The sequence below is a fragment of the Bubalus bubalis genome, chromosome 14 (genome assembly GCF_019923935.1).
Source record: "Bubalus bubalis isolate 160015118507 breed Murrah chromosome 14, NDDB_SH_1, whole genome shotgun sequence".
Taxonomy (NCBI): domain Eukaryota; kingdom Metazoa; phylum Chordata; class Mammalia; order Artiodactyla; family Bovidae; genus Bubalus; species Bubalus bubalis.
Genome location: NC_059170.1, coordinates 83,241,531 through 83,258,570, shown reverse-complemented (window position 1 = coordinate 83,258,570; position 17,040 = coordinate 83,241,531). Strand labels below are relative to the sequence as shown.

Sequence of the window (17,040 nt, the reverse complement as noted above, 5' to 3'; positions counted from 1 at the left end):
CATTTTCAAATCCTCCTCATTAGATTTCTTTTTTTATTCTTGCATTCTCACTCTGCCTCTCATTACATGGTAGATGCTTCATAAATTTCATTAATTAAATTAGACCAGATCGTAAAATTCCCCAAATTTGGAGTTATCCTTATTCAGGCATGCCATCTGCTGGTTCCCTGGTGTTTCTGTTAGTTGGCCTGAATTCCTTAATCCAATAAATAACAATTCATGTTGAAGCATTGCTGAGTTTGTGTGTTGGGCAATTTTCCCACGTTCTTCCACTTCCTGTGTGCAGGTGCTATTCTTTCACTGAACCTCTCCAGAACTGTTTTTCCTGCAACCTTCTTTTACCTGTTGGCCACTCTAAAAACCCGGAGAAACAGAGTTTACGTTTCAGAATCCTGGAGTGACCAGAACGTAACTGGGCATGCTCAGTAGGTTAGCCTGATTTGAAACATACTTACGGCTTGAATGGGGGCATTTAATGCTGTTTGTTTCAAGACTGGCTGCATCTTCGTCCTAGCATTCTATTGAGAGATGGCATCTTTTCCCACCCTCTGGGCACTCACACTTTTCCATTTTGTCCATGCGCCCAATTTTGGAGCCAGCCCTCTAGGATCTCCTGGCCAATCAAGAGACCACACATTGTTGCCTAAGAGACCCCAGATGCCAATGAAAAGATTTATAGGTAGTGATTGGACTTCTGGAGGGGGTGGGGGCTAGACACAGTCACAGAAACAGGAGCTGTGGCAACACCAGCGCTAAAGGCTTGAGGAGAAAGACTTGAAGAGAAAGACTTAAAGAGGTGAGAGTAGTGATCACTGCATGAAAAAGATGGAGACTGTTTTGATAGCTCTTCTCTCAGGTCTTCCTGGGCTTCTCACGAGCCTTGGCAGTGACCCTGGGAATTACATTTTGCTTTGTGTTAGCAGTTAAATTACCAGGTGCCTCATATATATGAAATTAACAACCAACAAATAATTACTTCTATGCTTATCAAAGCACTAGGTCTTTGCATTGTCTTATAGTTTCTCTTTGTTTCCACCTAGTTGAATATAAGATGAATTCATATTTAAATCTAACCGTACCCTATTTCCTGATCATTTCCTGGTAATCTCTATTTCCTTCTCTGATGATACTGCAGCGTACAATGGGTGAGCTGTGTGTTAGTGGAGAAACTCAACCGTGTTCTGCTCTGTAAACGCCAAATAAAAACCCGATTATCCTGAGTCTAACCCCAATGCTCGGTTCCTAATGTTGAGTTGTACCTTCTTTGCCACTAGCTTTAACCTTAAACCACCTCACTTCCACTATTGTGTTCATTCATTCCGCTAATTTAAACAAGTTTTTATTGAGCACCTACTGTGTACTACTGAGTTTAGGATTCAGGTGAGCACATTCAGAAAACCACATTAGCAAAGAAGCACCAGTTTTGTACCACATTCTCTGATCTGAAGTTCAGTGTGTCTATACAGATATTGCATGAAGGGAGAGGAAGGAGGATAAACCAAAAAGGTAAATTCATGGTGTACCTAGATTAGCATGTTAAGGATTCTGTAGCCATTATCGAGTCTCTGAAGGTTTTTGAGCTGAAAAATGACTAAAAGACCTTTTAAAAAATACTTCCCTGAATAGAGTAGTGGTTAGCCAAAGTTGGGGAGTAGGGAAGTGTGGAGATATTGATCAAAGGGTACAAACCTTCAGTTATAAAATGAATAAGTTCTAGAGACCTTATGTACAGCATGGTGACTATGTGGTGATGGTGGTGGTAGTTTAGTCGCTAAGTTGTGTCACACTCTTGCAACCCCATGGACTGTGGCCCACCAGGTTCCTCTGTCCATGGGATTCTCCAGGCAAGAATACTGGAGAGGGTTGCCATTTACTTCTTCAGGGGATCTTCCTGCCCAGGGATCATGGGGACTATAGTTATAATAATATATTATATACTTGAAATTTGCTAGAAGAGTAGATCTCAAGGGTAATCACACACATAGACGTGCACACATGCACATACACCCACACATGCACACACACCCACACACACAGTAATTATGGGAGGTGATGGATGTGTTACATAGTTTGATTGTGGTAAGCATTCCACAATGTGTACATATATTAAAACATCACCTTAAATATATACATTTTTATTTGTTAAAAAAAAAACCCTCTTGTAGTAGACTGTAATCTCCATTATAGTCAAGACTTGTCTTTATACCTGTAATACAGACCTAATAAGACTTTAGTGAAGTTGTGCAATGGTGACAGTGTGAAGGATGGCTTTGAAGATGGGATTGGAGGTGTGTAACCACTGAAACTTTACCAGAGGACCTATCCTTGCCTTTAAGCATGACACTAGAAGCACACATTGGGGGTAAGGGCCATAAGCCCTTTTTCTTCCCCTTTATCCAAAGAAAAATTAAAGGGGAACATGCAAGGCCAGCCATTAAGGGGAAAAGAGGTCATGAAAAAACAACAGCAAGGTATGTATGTAGAAGGAGGGAAGGCAACTTGCTTTGTCTTGTAATTTTTTTATAAGTTGTATGAAAGTGTCTTAGTGGTCTATACTGTGAACCAGTGTGGGCATACAGATATGCACACTGCCCACTTCTGGAGTGGATAGAGGAAAAAACTGTAAAATGATAATGACAAAAACCAGGGCAGGATACCTCCATTTGCCTGCTTCAGTAAGACTATTACCAAGAGGGCTCTTTTTCTCAGCCAGGCCCATCTCCTGAAAACCAAACTTTATTCAAGTTGATTTGAAAAAAAGCCTAATTAAAATAATTTCTAGCTCTGAAGAACCAGGAAGAAAAAAAAATGCAAAACCTTAGGGAAGCCCTGGAAAAACTACTTTGTCCTAATCAGATATCATGCTTAGAATCAGTCAGATTGTTTTCTACTCAAACTGGGAAAAGAGAGTTTCTGAGCTTACAACAGAAGTTTTTAACCTGGTATAAGCAAAATGTAATGTTAATATGCATTTTTCTAGGGAGAAGATTCATAGTTTTCATCATATTCTCAAAGAGTTTTATGGCCCTGAAAAAAATAAAATAAAAGATTAAAAACAATTGGTTTAAGGAATTCCCTGGTGCTCCAGAGGTTAGGACTCTACTTTTCATTGCCGAGGGCCAGGGTCAATCCCTGGTTGGGGACTAAGATTCTGCAAACCGAGTGGCTTGGCCTAAACAGATTTAAAAAAATTAAACATGCACTCACACACACACACACACACACACACACACACACACACACACAAAACTTCAATCAGTTTAAATAGAAGAAACATCAAACATGAATAAATAGCAATAAAAAAAGAAATGTGATTTTTAACTGAGCAAATCTAGACTCAGTGACTGTGCTTTATATATTTGCAACTTTTATTTGCAACCCCATGGACTGTAGCCCACCAGGTTCCTCTGTCCATGGGATTCTTCAGGCAAGAATACTGGAGTGGGCTGCCATGGCCTCCTCCAGGGGATCTCCCTGACCCCCCAGGATCAAACCTGCATCTCTTATGTCTCCAGCATTGGCAGGTGTGTTCTTTGCCACTAGCACCACGTAGGAAGCCCCTACAAGAAGAGTCTAAGAACAGCTTAACAGTCTACTCAGAGCATCTATGGTACTTTGAATGATCACCTTGGCTGTAAAGCAAGGATAAGCCAGCATCAGTTACCTGGCCTAGCTTAGTCTCATGACTGGGCAAGGGGAGGCCACCTTGATTAACCAACCCAGCAGACCCTAAACACTGAGGGAAAAGTAATCCCTCATGGAAATTAGAGTGCTTTAATCCAATGAAGGCAGACATAGGGACTTCCTTGGCTGTCCAATGGTTAGAATTGGATCATAAAAGAAGGTTGAGCATTGAAGAATTGATGCTTTTTAATTGTGGTACTGGAGAAGACCTTTGAGACTCCCTTGGATAGCAAGGATATCAAATGAGTCAATCCTAAAGGAAATCAACCCTGAATATTCATTGGAAGGACTGATGCTACCAGCTGAAGCTCCACAACTTTGGCCACATGATGCGAAGAGCCGACTCCTTGGAAAAGACCCTGATGCTGGGAAAGATTGAAGGCAGGAGGAGAAGGGAGGCAAGAGAGGATGAGATGGTTGGATGGCATCACCAACTCAATGGACATGAGTCTGAGCGAACTCTGGGAGATAGTGAAGGACAGGGAAGCCTGGTGTACTTCAGTCCATGGAGTTGCAAAGAATTGGACACAACTTAGTGACTGAACAACAGCAGTCATGGTTAAGACTCAACATTTCCGACACAAGGGATGTGAGTTCCATCTCCAGTGGGAGAACTGAGATCCCACGTGCCGTGAGGCCACAAAAATGAAGACAGACATATACAGAACTGGGTGTCTAAAACCAGTGTATTTTCCCCAATAAACCCAAATCTGTCCATATGTAAATTCTTGGCCTTGTCCATTGTACTATTCTACTTCTTAAATATGGTAGCAAGCTAGAGCCCTTGTTAGCTAGATGTCAGAAAGGTAACAGAGGAAGAAGGAGGTCACAAGGGACAAAGATGGAGTAATTCAGATTGCACGGTGATTTTATAAATACTTCTTTCTGACCAATATAGTATGTTCTTAGCTAAGAGTGATTCTGATTTTTTCCCCTTGGTCCAATGAAAATCAAACAGAGTTAAACAGACCTGGGTCTGATTCCCTGTTTCACCACCTACTGTCTGTATAACTCTGGGCAAAGCATGTAACTTCAGTGAGCCTCGTTTTCTTCATCTGTAAAATAAGCTAAAACCCACCACCTTACCATATTGTTATGGGTTTTAATTGAGCAAACGTGTTAAGTGCCTGACATATAAAATACTCCCAGTAAATGTTACTCTCCCCCTAGTCCCTGTCCCAGTGTACTAAAAAAGATTATATGGTATTAGTATTTTTAGTATTCTGAAGATTGTATGATTCATTTCTTCTGCAGTTGTAGTTTTTCTTACAGAAGAATATCGAGTTATTTCATGGCGTTTGCACCTCCAAAAAACACAAATGGTCCCAAAATGCAGACAAAGATGAGTACCTGGACACCCCTAAACCATCAGTTTTTAAATGACCGGGTGAGTAATAACAACTATTTTATTAGTTGAAATTATTTTATTAGTTGAAATTAGTTTTTTTCCTTTAAAGGAAAAAAAAGCATTAAAATTTTGGTAATCAAAACATGAACAGGAATTGCTTAGGATTGTGTAGTGGATTAAAAAAAAATGAAGGATTTCTTCAAAAATTTTAATTGAAAAAAACTGAAATAAATTTAGAACTGAAAGAAAGAAAACCTTAATTGAGCCCCAGTTACATGGCCAGAGTTGGCAAGAGATACAGAGTTCCTGCTTAGAAAGAAAGATCTAAGGGACTTCCCTGGTGGTCCAGGCTAAGACTCTCTGCTCCCAGGGCTGGGGCCCAGGTTCTATCACTGGCCAGGGAATTCAGTCCCACATACTGCAACTAAAGACCTTGTGTGCTGCAACTAAGACCCAACACAGACAAATAAATTAATAAATATTTTTTAAAAGATTTAGGAGATGAGAAGACAGAGTGTCTACCAGCTCCCCTTCACCTCCATATCCGACTGGTTTTCAGGTTCTGTGAGTCTTCCTCCTAGGTCTCTTCATCCAAACCCCTCTTCTCCTTTGACTTGTGCACATCCAGCTCCACGTTCTCAGTTCACACACTCACCCCCCTTCGCCTGGCACATTGCAGTAACCCCTCAGCTGGTTTCACTGTCTCTAATCCATCCTCTATTCTGGTCCCAGAAAGATCTTTCTAAAATACCAAATTAATCCTATGAAGCAAAAGCAATAACAGACTGCTCCAAAGGATAAATTCCACCCTACCTCCCGTGCATAGCACTGAGGACCCTTCATGTGTGTTAGTCACTGAGTCGTATCCAACTCTTGGAGACCCCATGGACTATAGCCGGCCAGGCTCCTCTGTCTGTGGGATTCTCCGGGCAAGAATACTGCAGTAGGTTGCCATGACCCCCTCCAAGGGATCTTCATGACCCACGGATCGAACCCAGTGTCCTTTATATCACCTGCATTAGCAGGTGAGTTTTTTTTTAATTTATTTAGTTGCAATTTTTTTGAAGCATGTGAACCCTTAGTTGCAGCATGTGGGATCTAGTTCCCTGACCAGAAATCAACCCCAGGCCCCCTGCATTGCGAGCATGGAGTCTTAGCCCCTGGACCACCAGGGAAGTCCCAGCAGGTGAGTTCTTTAACACTGGCTCCACCTGGGAAGCCTGAATAGCTTTTGTCAAATTTTATGAGAATTTCTAGGGAATTCCCTGGTGGCCCAGTGGCTCAGAGTCTGTGCTCCCAATGCAGGGGGCTGGGTTCCATCTGTGTTCAGGAAACTAGATCCCACATGCTGCAAGAGTTTGCATGCTGCAGCTAAAGAACCCACATGGCACAACTAAGACCCAGTGTGGTCAAATAAATAAAAATGTTTAAAAATTTCATGATAATTTCTAGATGAGCAATGATAAGAGAAATAACAATTTCTATTAGAAATGATATTTATTTTGTTGTTCAGAACTGCCATTTTATATGCCCCCCCCTCCATTTTTATTTTGGTTTGCTGCTAAGTCACTTCAGTCGTGTCTGACTCTGTGCGACCCCGTAGACGGAAGCCCACCAGGCTCCCCCGTCCCTGGGATTCTCCAGGCCAAGAACACTGGAGTGGGTTGCCATTTCCTTCTCCAATGCGTGAAAGTGAAAAGTGAAAGGGAAGTCGCTCAGTCATGTCCGACTCTAGCGACCCCATGGACTGCAGCCTACCAGGCTCCTCCGTCCATGGGATTTCTAGGCAAAAGAATTGGAGTGGGGCGCCATTGCCTTCTCCGTTATTTTGGTTTAGTTAGGTTCTAGTTTGGAGTAAAAGTATTTTCAAAAATCTTAGCCTGCCGTATGTAAAATAGATAGGCAATGGGAATTTTCTGCATGGCTGAGGAAACTCACACAGGGGCACTGTATCAACCTGGAGGGGTGGGATGGGGAGGGAGAGGGGAGGGAGGTTCAAAAGGGAAGGGATATATGCATACTTATGGCTGATTCATGTTGAGGTTTGACAGAAAACAACAAAATTCTATAAAGCAAAATCCTTCAATAAAAATATAATTAAAATTAAAAAAACTGTCAAATCACTATGTTGTACACCTGAAACTAACATTATATTATATGTCAATTATAATTCAATAAAAATTAAATATAATACAAATTAAAAAAATCTTGGCCCGTGTATATACCCATATGTATGTGAATGAATGTATCAGTACTTAGACACACACATGGAATTTGCATATGTATACAGCAAACTGTTAATAGTGTGTGCATATGTGCTCAGTCTTGTCCACCTCTTTGCAACTCCACAGACTCTAGCCCTCCAGGCTCCTCTGTCCATGGAATTTTCCAGGCAAGAATATTAGAGTGGGTTGCCATGCCCTCCTCCAGGGAATCTTCCCATCCCAGGGATTAAACCCATGTCTCTTTATGTCTCCTGCATTGGCAGGTGGGTTCTTTACCAGTTGAGCCACCAGAGAAGCCTAACTATCAATAGTGGTTTCCCCTAAAAAGTTGGACGACATGGAAGAGTGGTAGGAAAGTCTGTTAGAAGAGAGAGTTTTTGTTTTTTACCATATACAGTGCAATGATATTTAACAACTTAAAAAACAAATATGAGTAAAAGCGAGCAAAGAACAGTAATGCTGAGAATTGAAAAACACAGATTCCAGATCAGCTATACTAAATAATCTCCTGCTTGACTTCAGCGAGTCTCTTATGCCTCTGATCTTTACTACCTGCCTTTGGAAATTGAGTGGCTTGGATCAGATGACCTCAAAGGTCCCTTCCAGGTCTAACATTCTGGCACTGTGAAAGGGGTTAACAATAGATACCTAAGTTTACAGTTGGGTAGACTGTGTCCATAAGATAACTTCAAGGGCTTTTCTGCACTTCTACAACAGGGCATTTGCCAATGATCAGCGTAATTTTGAGGTCCACTTCTTTTGTTTTGGCCACACTTCACAGCCTATGGAATTTTAGTTTGCTGGCCAGGGATAGAATCCAGGCACCCTGCATTGCAAGCGTAGAGTCTTAAACACTGTACCACTAGGGAAGTCCCTGGTTTTTGTTTTAATTTTGCCTTTTTTCTATTCTATAGTAAAATGAAAAATATGAAACTGTTTCAGTCTAAAATAAACCTCATAGGAGTTTAACTTCACAAGAGGCTTTAAGCAGAGAGATTGAGTTCAAATGTAGATGCCAAAATTATAGCATCATCAGATTACAAGATAATTCAGGCCTTGTGAAAACTTAGAGAGGAGGAACGTTTTATAAATATGAATTTATTTGCTGTCTAGTGTAGGGTTTTTTTTTTCCATCTAGTGTTTTAATGGAAAGTGATCAACATTTCTTTTTTTTTTAATATGGTTCATACATGTAGTACAGTACACATGTAGTTAAAAGGGTGTTCTGAGAAAAAGCACCTAACCACCATCCATTGGTCATCATTTAGGAGCCCCACAATGTCTTATGCCTCCATGGTAATGATGTCACATGGTGTATGCAGCCACAGTGTCAATAGACTAAAATAACAACCATGGGATTTTGACTTAACAGCAGGCTCTGAGTAAACTGGGATGTAAACCAACTGCAACATTCTGCAAGGAAAGACGACTCTCTCTAATGTTTTCCACTTGAAGTGATACTGTTTCCGGGCTCTTTTTTTATTTTAATTGAAGTATGGCTGATTTACAATGTTGTGTTAGTTTCAAGTGTACAGCAAAATGATTCAGTTATACATATCTATTCTTTTTCAGATTCTTTCCCTTATGGGTGATTACACAATATTGAGTAGTGTATGTACTATAAGTAGGTCCTTGTTGGTTATTTATTTTATATATAGCAGTTTGTATATGTTAATCCCAAACTCCCAATTTATCCTTCCAACCCTCTTCCAGCTTTTTAAGATCAAAAATCTGATTTCAAATCCTTGGAATGAAGACTTGCTCCCAACCAGAGACTATAAGATTTTGAGTCTGCCTGAGGGCCTGACAGTTAAATAATTTGTTCCAAACTATACTTCTTGTCAAGAGTAGAGTCAGAACCAGATCTGAGTTTGTCTAGTGTTTCTCTTTCTGCCCCTCATGCCTATCTGTTCCTACCTGACTCTAATTGCCTTTTGGTGAAGAACTGGATTTACTTGGACTCTGCTTAGACTTGGTCATTGGCCCTCTAAAGACCCTATCTCCTACCCTCTTTATTTTATTATCAATGACTGACTTTATTTATTATTTATTTATTTAAATATTTATTTATTTTATTTATTTGACCACACTGGGTCTTCATTACAGCATGCAGGATCTCTAGATGCGGCATGTGGAATCTTTTTAGTTGCAGCAAGTGGAATCTAGTTCCCTGACCAGAGATGGAACTCGGGCCCCCTACATAGGGAGTTTGGAGTCTTAGCCACTAGACCACCAGGGAAGTCCCCCTGCCACTTTCTTGCTGACTGTCCACACCCCTTCAAGTCGTTGCCCCTTTCTTTCTGATGCTTTCTATTGTCATTGGACACCACGATGGTCCTCCCAATCTCCTTTTGAAAGGAGGTGTCATCCTGGGACTTAATTGTTTTTTTTTTCCCACTATCAGAGGTCAAACCATGGGCAGCAATTCATTGAGAATGTAGGGCTTGAGGTCAGAATAGGGAAGATCAAGTTTGGGGGTCAGAATAGAAAGACCATGGTTCTAGCAGGGTGCCTAGCTGTTAGTGATAAAGAATCTGCCTGTCAATGCAGGACATGCAAGAGACGTGGGTTTGATCCATGGGTCAGGAAGATTCCCCTAGAGTAGGAAATGGTAACCCAGTCCAGTATTCTTGCCTGGGAAATCCCATGGACAGAGGAGCCTGGCGGGCTACAGTCCATGGGGTCTCCAAGACTTGGACGTAACTGAGCACGCTTGCACTGCATGGCTTTCTAGTGAGGAACCAAGTATACTATTCAGCCGAACATACAGTCTGGAACCAATGATTTTTCTTTAAAATCTATAAAGGTAACCCTTTGGGCCTCTGCTTATCCTCTCTAAAACAGAAAAATTGAACAAAAAGATCCTAAGATTCCTTTTAGCCCTAAAATTCTATGACATCTGAATCTTGTTGTTGTTCAGTCAGCAGGTGTTTTGTTGAGAGCTTCCCCTGGAACCTGTGGATCATATAAGGGAAAGTAGCTGTAATCTACTTGGGAAGAGAAAACGAACAGAATCACCTGGTGGGCAGTAGCGAATCCTAGAAAGGCCAGGTGGAGCATGGGCTGCAAGTGGAGGAGGAGTTGGGAAGAGTGAGACCAGTGGGTGCCAGAAAATTGCTGGTGCCCGAGACTTAGGAGGGGAATTAGATGCTTGATAGGACTTTGTTAGACACTCTTGTGGGTTCAGGAAATGTGTGAATCCTGATTTTTCTCTTTTTTTTGTTGTTATTCTTTATTTTTTCTTGGCTGCACTGAGTCTTTGTTGGTGCACGAGGGCTTTCTCCAGTTGCAGCAAGTGGGGGCTACTCTCTAGCTACAGTACGTGGACTCTAGGACGTGCGGGATCAATAGTTGTGGATCACTGGCTTAGTTGCCCCAAGGCATGTGGAATCTTCCCGGACCAGGAATGGAACCTGTATGTCCTGCATTGGCAGGCAGATTCTTAACCCCTGGATCACCATGAAAGCCCTGAATCCTGATTTTTCAGTCTTCTGAAAAATTCTGTAGGTTTTTTTTTATTATTATTATTTTATAGACTCTCTTCTATTTTCTTTTTCTTTGTTTGCTTTTTTTGACCACTCCATTGGCCTGTGGGACCTTAACTGCCCAACCAGGGATTGAACCCTGGCTTTCTGCAGTGGAAACACAATCTTAACCACTGGACCACCAGGGAAATCCCCTCTTCTATTGTCATGTAGAAATTCTGAGATTATCTGTCACTGTTATTTAAGGGTCCTAGTAGCCCAGGGGGCAGTTAATTAGGAGGGAGGAGAAAATGGTATTCTTTTTCTTCTTCTCTAAAGTATAAAAAGTGTCTACCTGTGATATATGATATTCCCTGGTAAGTAGCAAAGATGGCATTTTACAGGCCTTGAGGTTGTTGTTGAATCAATTATTTCAGTCTCCATTTTGCCTGCCCTTTGAAAGCAGAATTTGAGAGTCTAAAAAAAGGAAGGAAAACAGATCCAAGCATGAAACCAGCTCCTCATCCTCCTCCACAAAAGGGAAGAAATAGCCCTGAGCTAGTTTCTAAATAGAAACATTCTGACAGTGTGAGAGAATTTAGAAAGTGCCAGGAGGAAGGGGAAACATGGAGCCCAATTTTGAAAACAAGCAGAGCTCAGGGTGGGCGCGGGAGACAGTCACACCTGTCTCCTGCTGTCTCTGACTTCCTGGCTCCAGCTCGCCCTCCTCTGCCAAACCTTCTCACTCTAGCTGTCCCTTCCTCACCCATTCAGATAGATACACAAATGACTGAAGCTCAGGAAAACACCTCTCCATTAATATGTAAATACACTCGCATGGTAGCAATACATATCCAAAGGATATTCATTTGTCTCAAGCATATTCATTCCTTCCAGCAAGCTTGAGCACCTGTAATATGCCACGTACAGCACTCTGCAGTGGAGAACTCAAGGTGAATAAGACATAATTTCTGTCCTCAATGGTATATAACAACAAACCTATACAGATAAACACTGAGCTATAAGCCCAGAGGCGCACATATGCAAACATATATGTAATGTACACCCACTGGTATGTGAACTCATGAAATAAAAAAAACAGAGCTGCTCACTCATAAATTTCACAAGTTCTAATACTAGTAATGCTGAAATATTTGGAGGGAGGTTGTCCATTTTCCTATTTTTCCTTTGTCAGTTTTGTCATCGCCTTTCAAATTCCAAAAATGATTTCACTTTATAGTTTCATTCTTTTATTATTTCTTGCCTTAAAAAAATTATTTATTCTTTAAGATGAATTGTCTCACATGGAGAAACTGAGAAAAAGGAAAGTTTGCCCAAGTTATAAATAAAGTTACCCTTTCAGGTATCCTTTAATGATGTCTTTTTAAAAATTTATTTATTTTATTTTTGACTGTGCTGCGTTTTCATTGCTGTGCATGGGCTTTCTTTCGTTTTGGCAAGCAGGGGCCACTCTCTGGCTGCAGTGAGCAGGCTTCTCATTATGGTGGCTTCTCTTGTTGGGGAGCAGGGGCTCTAGGGCATGCAGGCTTCAGTACTTGTAGCACTTGTGCTCAGTTGCACCTAGGCATGTGGAATCTTTTGGAATCAAGGATTGAGCCCATGTCCCCTGCATTGGCAGGCAGATACTTAACCACTGGGCCATCAGGGAAGTCCTAATGATGTCTTTTTAATGGGTATTTTGAACCACAAAATATGAAATCATTCCAACTTTTTTTTTTTAATTGTAGGTATTTGAAGAAAGAAGAGCTCTGCTTGAAAAATGGGTAACTATTTAAAGTATACTTGATTCTAAGTCAGAAAGAGAAGGACAAACACCCTATGAATATCACTTATATGTGGAATCTAAACTGTGGCACCAATGAACCTACCCTCAAAACAGAAACAGACTCACAGATGTAAAGATCAGACTTGTGGTTGCCAAGCGGGAGGAGAGGAGGGAGCAGGACAGACCGGAAGTTTGGGGTTGGTAGATGCAAGCTATTACATTTAGAATGGCTAAGCAACAAGGTCCTACTGTATAGCACAGGGAACTATATCTAGTATCCTGGAATAAACCGTAATGAAAAAGAACATTAACAAAGTAATGTATATAAATCTATATATCCATATCTTAAGTTTCTTTCACTCTTCCTCAAAGGAAACACAGTCTCAATGACCATTATCCATGACCAAAGTACAGTAAGTCCACTCTGTATGAATGAGTTCTTTTCCAAAAGCGAATTCATAGGTCCAATTTGATCGTAAATCCAACAAAGTCAGCCTCGGTACCCAACTAACACAACTGGCTACACCCCGCTGTTTGTAAGCTTGCTTCCACACATCATGGGCTTGAAATTAAAAAACTGCTCTACTGTACTGTAAAGTACAAAAAGCACAGCCACCTGTAGTGGATGGACACACATGACCATGCACGCCAGACACATAAACTAATGTAATTGGACATGCGAACACATATTTGCATTTTGAAAGTTCAAAACTCAAATGTTTGTATGAGGGGACTTACTCTATCTATCTCTGGCTAATGTGTATTACTCATCAAATTCCTCTACAGTCTCATTGAGAGTCTCTTCCACCCAAGAGAACTGGAACCGTCATCATACAAAAATGTGTACACTAATGTTCACAGTGGCATTATTCATAATTGTCAAAAATGTAAACACCCAAACGTCCATTTGGTGAGAAATGGATAAACAAAATGGGGTCTAGCCAAACAATGGAACAGTGTTCAGCCTTAAAATGAAAGGCAGTTCTGTTTCAAGCTACTCATGAATGAACTTTGAAGACACTGTGCTACGTGAAATAAACCAGACACAAAAGGACCAATATTGTTTGATTCCACTTTTATGAAGTTCTTAGAATAGGCAAATACACAGAGAAAGAAAGTAAAATAGAGGTTACGAAGAAATAGGGATGTTATTTAATGGGTAGAGCTTCAGCTTGAGTTTTAAAAAACAGTTCTGCAGACGGATGGTGCGGATGTTGCACAACAGTGTGAGTGTGCATCATGTCACTGAACTGTACACTTAAAAATGGTTAAATTTTAAAAAGCACGGGCAATAAAAAAGAATGAAGTACTGATATATGCTACAACATAAACTTTGAACATAGTATGCTGAGTGAAAGAAACCAGACACCGAAGCCATCTAGAGTATGATTCCATTTATATGAAATATTCAAAATAGACAAATACATACAGACAGAAAATAGATGAGTGGTTTCTAGGGGCCAGGGAGCAGGGGAGGAGTGACTGACTGTAATGGGTATGGACTTTATTTGGGGGGTAATGGAAACGTTCTGAAATTAGACAATAGTGCTGGCTTTACAGCCTAGTGAATATACTAAAATGCTGGGTGAGGTGGTGTATGAATTGTACCTTAATTTAAAAAAAAAAAATCAGGATCCCTTTTAAAAAATTATACTTGGATTTCTTTAACTCTAGATGTATATAATTAACTCAAAATACTCCATCTTTAAAGCATACAGTCAAAGCCTTCTTTCCTTTTAAGGGAGCATCTTTGCCCCAGAATATAGCAGTAGACAGAATATCCTACCCTGTGAGTTGCTGAGATTCATTTTCCCGTATGTCTTAGTCAGGTGCTTTAACAAAACACTGGTGGGGGCAGGGGCTTATAAACAGCAGAAAATGTATTTCTCACAGTTCTAGAGGCTGGAAAGTCCAAGATCAAGGTGCTAGCAGACTCAGTGTCTGGTGGGAACCTGCTTTTTGGCTCAGAGACTCTCCATGTGTCTTCACATGACAAAAGGGCTAGGTCACTCTGTAGTCTCTTTGGGCACTAAACCCATTCATTGGACATGGAACAACAGACTGGTTCCAAATAGGAAAAGGAGTATTTCAAGGCTGTAATATTGTCAGCCTGCTTATTTAACTTATATGCAGAGTACATCATGAGAAATACTGGGCTGGAGGAAGCACAAGCTGGAATCAAGATTGCTGGGAGAAATATCAATAACCTCAGATATGCAGATGACACCAGCCTTATGGCAGAAAGTGAAGAGGAACTAAAAAGCCTCTTGATGAAGGTGAAAGAGGAGAGTGAAAAAGTTGGCTTAAAACTCAGCATTCAGAAAATGAAGATCATGGCATCTGGGCCCATCACTTCATGGGAAATAGATGGGGAAACAGTGGAAACAGTGTCAGACTTTATTTTGGGGGGCTCCAAAATCACTGCAGATGGTGAATGCAGCCATGAAATTAAAAGACACTTACTCCTTGGAAGAAAAGTTATGACCAACCTAGATAGCATATTGAAAAGCAGAGACATTACTTTGCCAACAAAGGTCCATCTAGTCAAGGCTATGGTTTTTCCTGTGGTCATGTATGGATGTGAGAGTTGGACTGTCAAGAAAGCTGAGCGCTGAAGAATTGATGCTTTTGAACTGTGGTGTTGGAGAAGACTCTTGAGAGTCCCTTGGACTGCAAGGAGATCCAACCAGTCCATTCTGAAGGAGATCAGCCCTGGGATTTCTTTGGAAGGAATGATGCTAAAGCTGAAACTCCAGCACTTTGGCCACCTCATGAGAAGACTTGACTCATTGGAAAAGACTCTGATGCTGGGGGGGGATTGGGGGCAGGAGGAGAAGGGGACGACAGAGGATGAGATGGCTGGATGGCACCACTGACTCGATGGACATGAGTCTGAGTGAACTCTGGGAGTTGGTGATGGACAGGGAGGCCTGGCGTGCTGCGATTCATGGGGTCGCAAAGAGTTGGACACAACTGAGTGACTGAACTGAACTGAATTGAACTGAAACCCATTCATGAGGGCTTCCCTGGTGGCTCAGTGGTAAAGAATCCGCCTGCCAATCAGGAAACTCTGATTCACTCTCTGGGTCAGAAAGATCCCCTGGAGTAGGAAGTGGCAACTCACTCCAGTATTCTTGCCTGGGAAATCCAATCAACAGAGGAGCCTGGTGGGCTACAATCCATGGTGTCGCAAAGAGTCGGACACAACTGAGCGACTGAGCATGGATGCTCGAGTTCCCATATATGAATGCCCTCCCTCATGACCTAATCCTCTCAAAGGCCCCACCCACCTCCCTCGGTCATTACCACAGGGTTAGGGTTTCAGTTTAGGAATTAGGGGTGACATAAACATTCAATCCATCATAAAGCTCTGTATCTTACTGTTCTTGTTTGTCTGATTTAGTCACCACTTCTTTTCTGTGCTGGTCTACAAGCTCCAGTCTAATGATATTTACTAACCTAAAGAAGGAAAAAAAAAGTCATGTACACAGTGTTTCTGGAAGACTTTACATATCCCCTGGAGAAAGAAATGGCCCATTCCAGTATGCTTGCCTGGAAAACCCCATGGACAGAGGAGCCTGGCAGGTTACAGTCTGTGGGGTCACAAAGAGTTGGACATGACTGATCAACTTCACTTTACTTTTACAAGAAAAGGGGCAATATTGATTTCCTTCAGACAGGAAAACTGTCTAAAGGGTGGAAGAGACTCTTACCTGGAGAGCCTTTTGTATCTTTTGAATTTTTAATCATGTGAATGTTTTTAATCATGTGGAGGTAATATCTATTCAAAATAATAATAAAATTTTATAAAATAAATTCACTAAAAATGGCAAAATGAGAAATACCCGAAATTTAAAATCTAGCTAAGTTTTTCTCATATTGTATTTGTGTTTTTAAACTAACTTTGTTACCAACAACTTAAAAAAGAGACTTATATAAAAAGCAAATAGATAAAATAAAAAGGGACATATTTAAAATGACTATATTTGCATTTTCATTCTACTTACTATGAATGGAAATCCCTAAATTAATATAACCAGGGCTAATGTTCAGGCAGAATACATTGGTATGGCTGACCAGCCTCTGTCTATTTTGATTGGTTGGTAGCATTGCCAGTTGTTAAACATTTTTAATATCACCCTGGATAAAATTCAAGGTCTTCAAACTTTTAAAAAGATCTTGTTAATTCTTTTCTTTTACCATAACTAGTAGAAGCATATATTTCAAAGGTCACTGATATTTGCAAAGATCACTAATTCTCTCTCTACTCCAATCAGCCAAACTATGGGGTCAGGCATGGTTTTACCATGCTCCTTGTTGTGCATTGCTTGATGCTATCAGGAATTTAATAAATATTTTCTAAATGCATAAATGATACTCACTGGTTTTTCTCTTTTGCCCAATAACAAACTTATTCCATAAATTCACTAGATCATATGGTAATCTTTATACCTCCATGAAAGCCACAGGAATTAAGTTTGAAGGGGATATTTCCAGTTTATTTTTATTCAGTGTTCGCTCTCCGTTTTAGGC

At 40.8% G+C, this 17,040-nt stretch overlaps 1 pseudogene; it reads left to right on the top strand.

The window, feature by feature from the left end:
• The first annotated feature begins 4,960 nt into the window (after positions 1–4,960).
• The window catches only part of LOC112577666, a 31,246-nt pseudogene continuing 19,166 nt past the window's right edge, over positions 4,961–17,040 (top strand).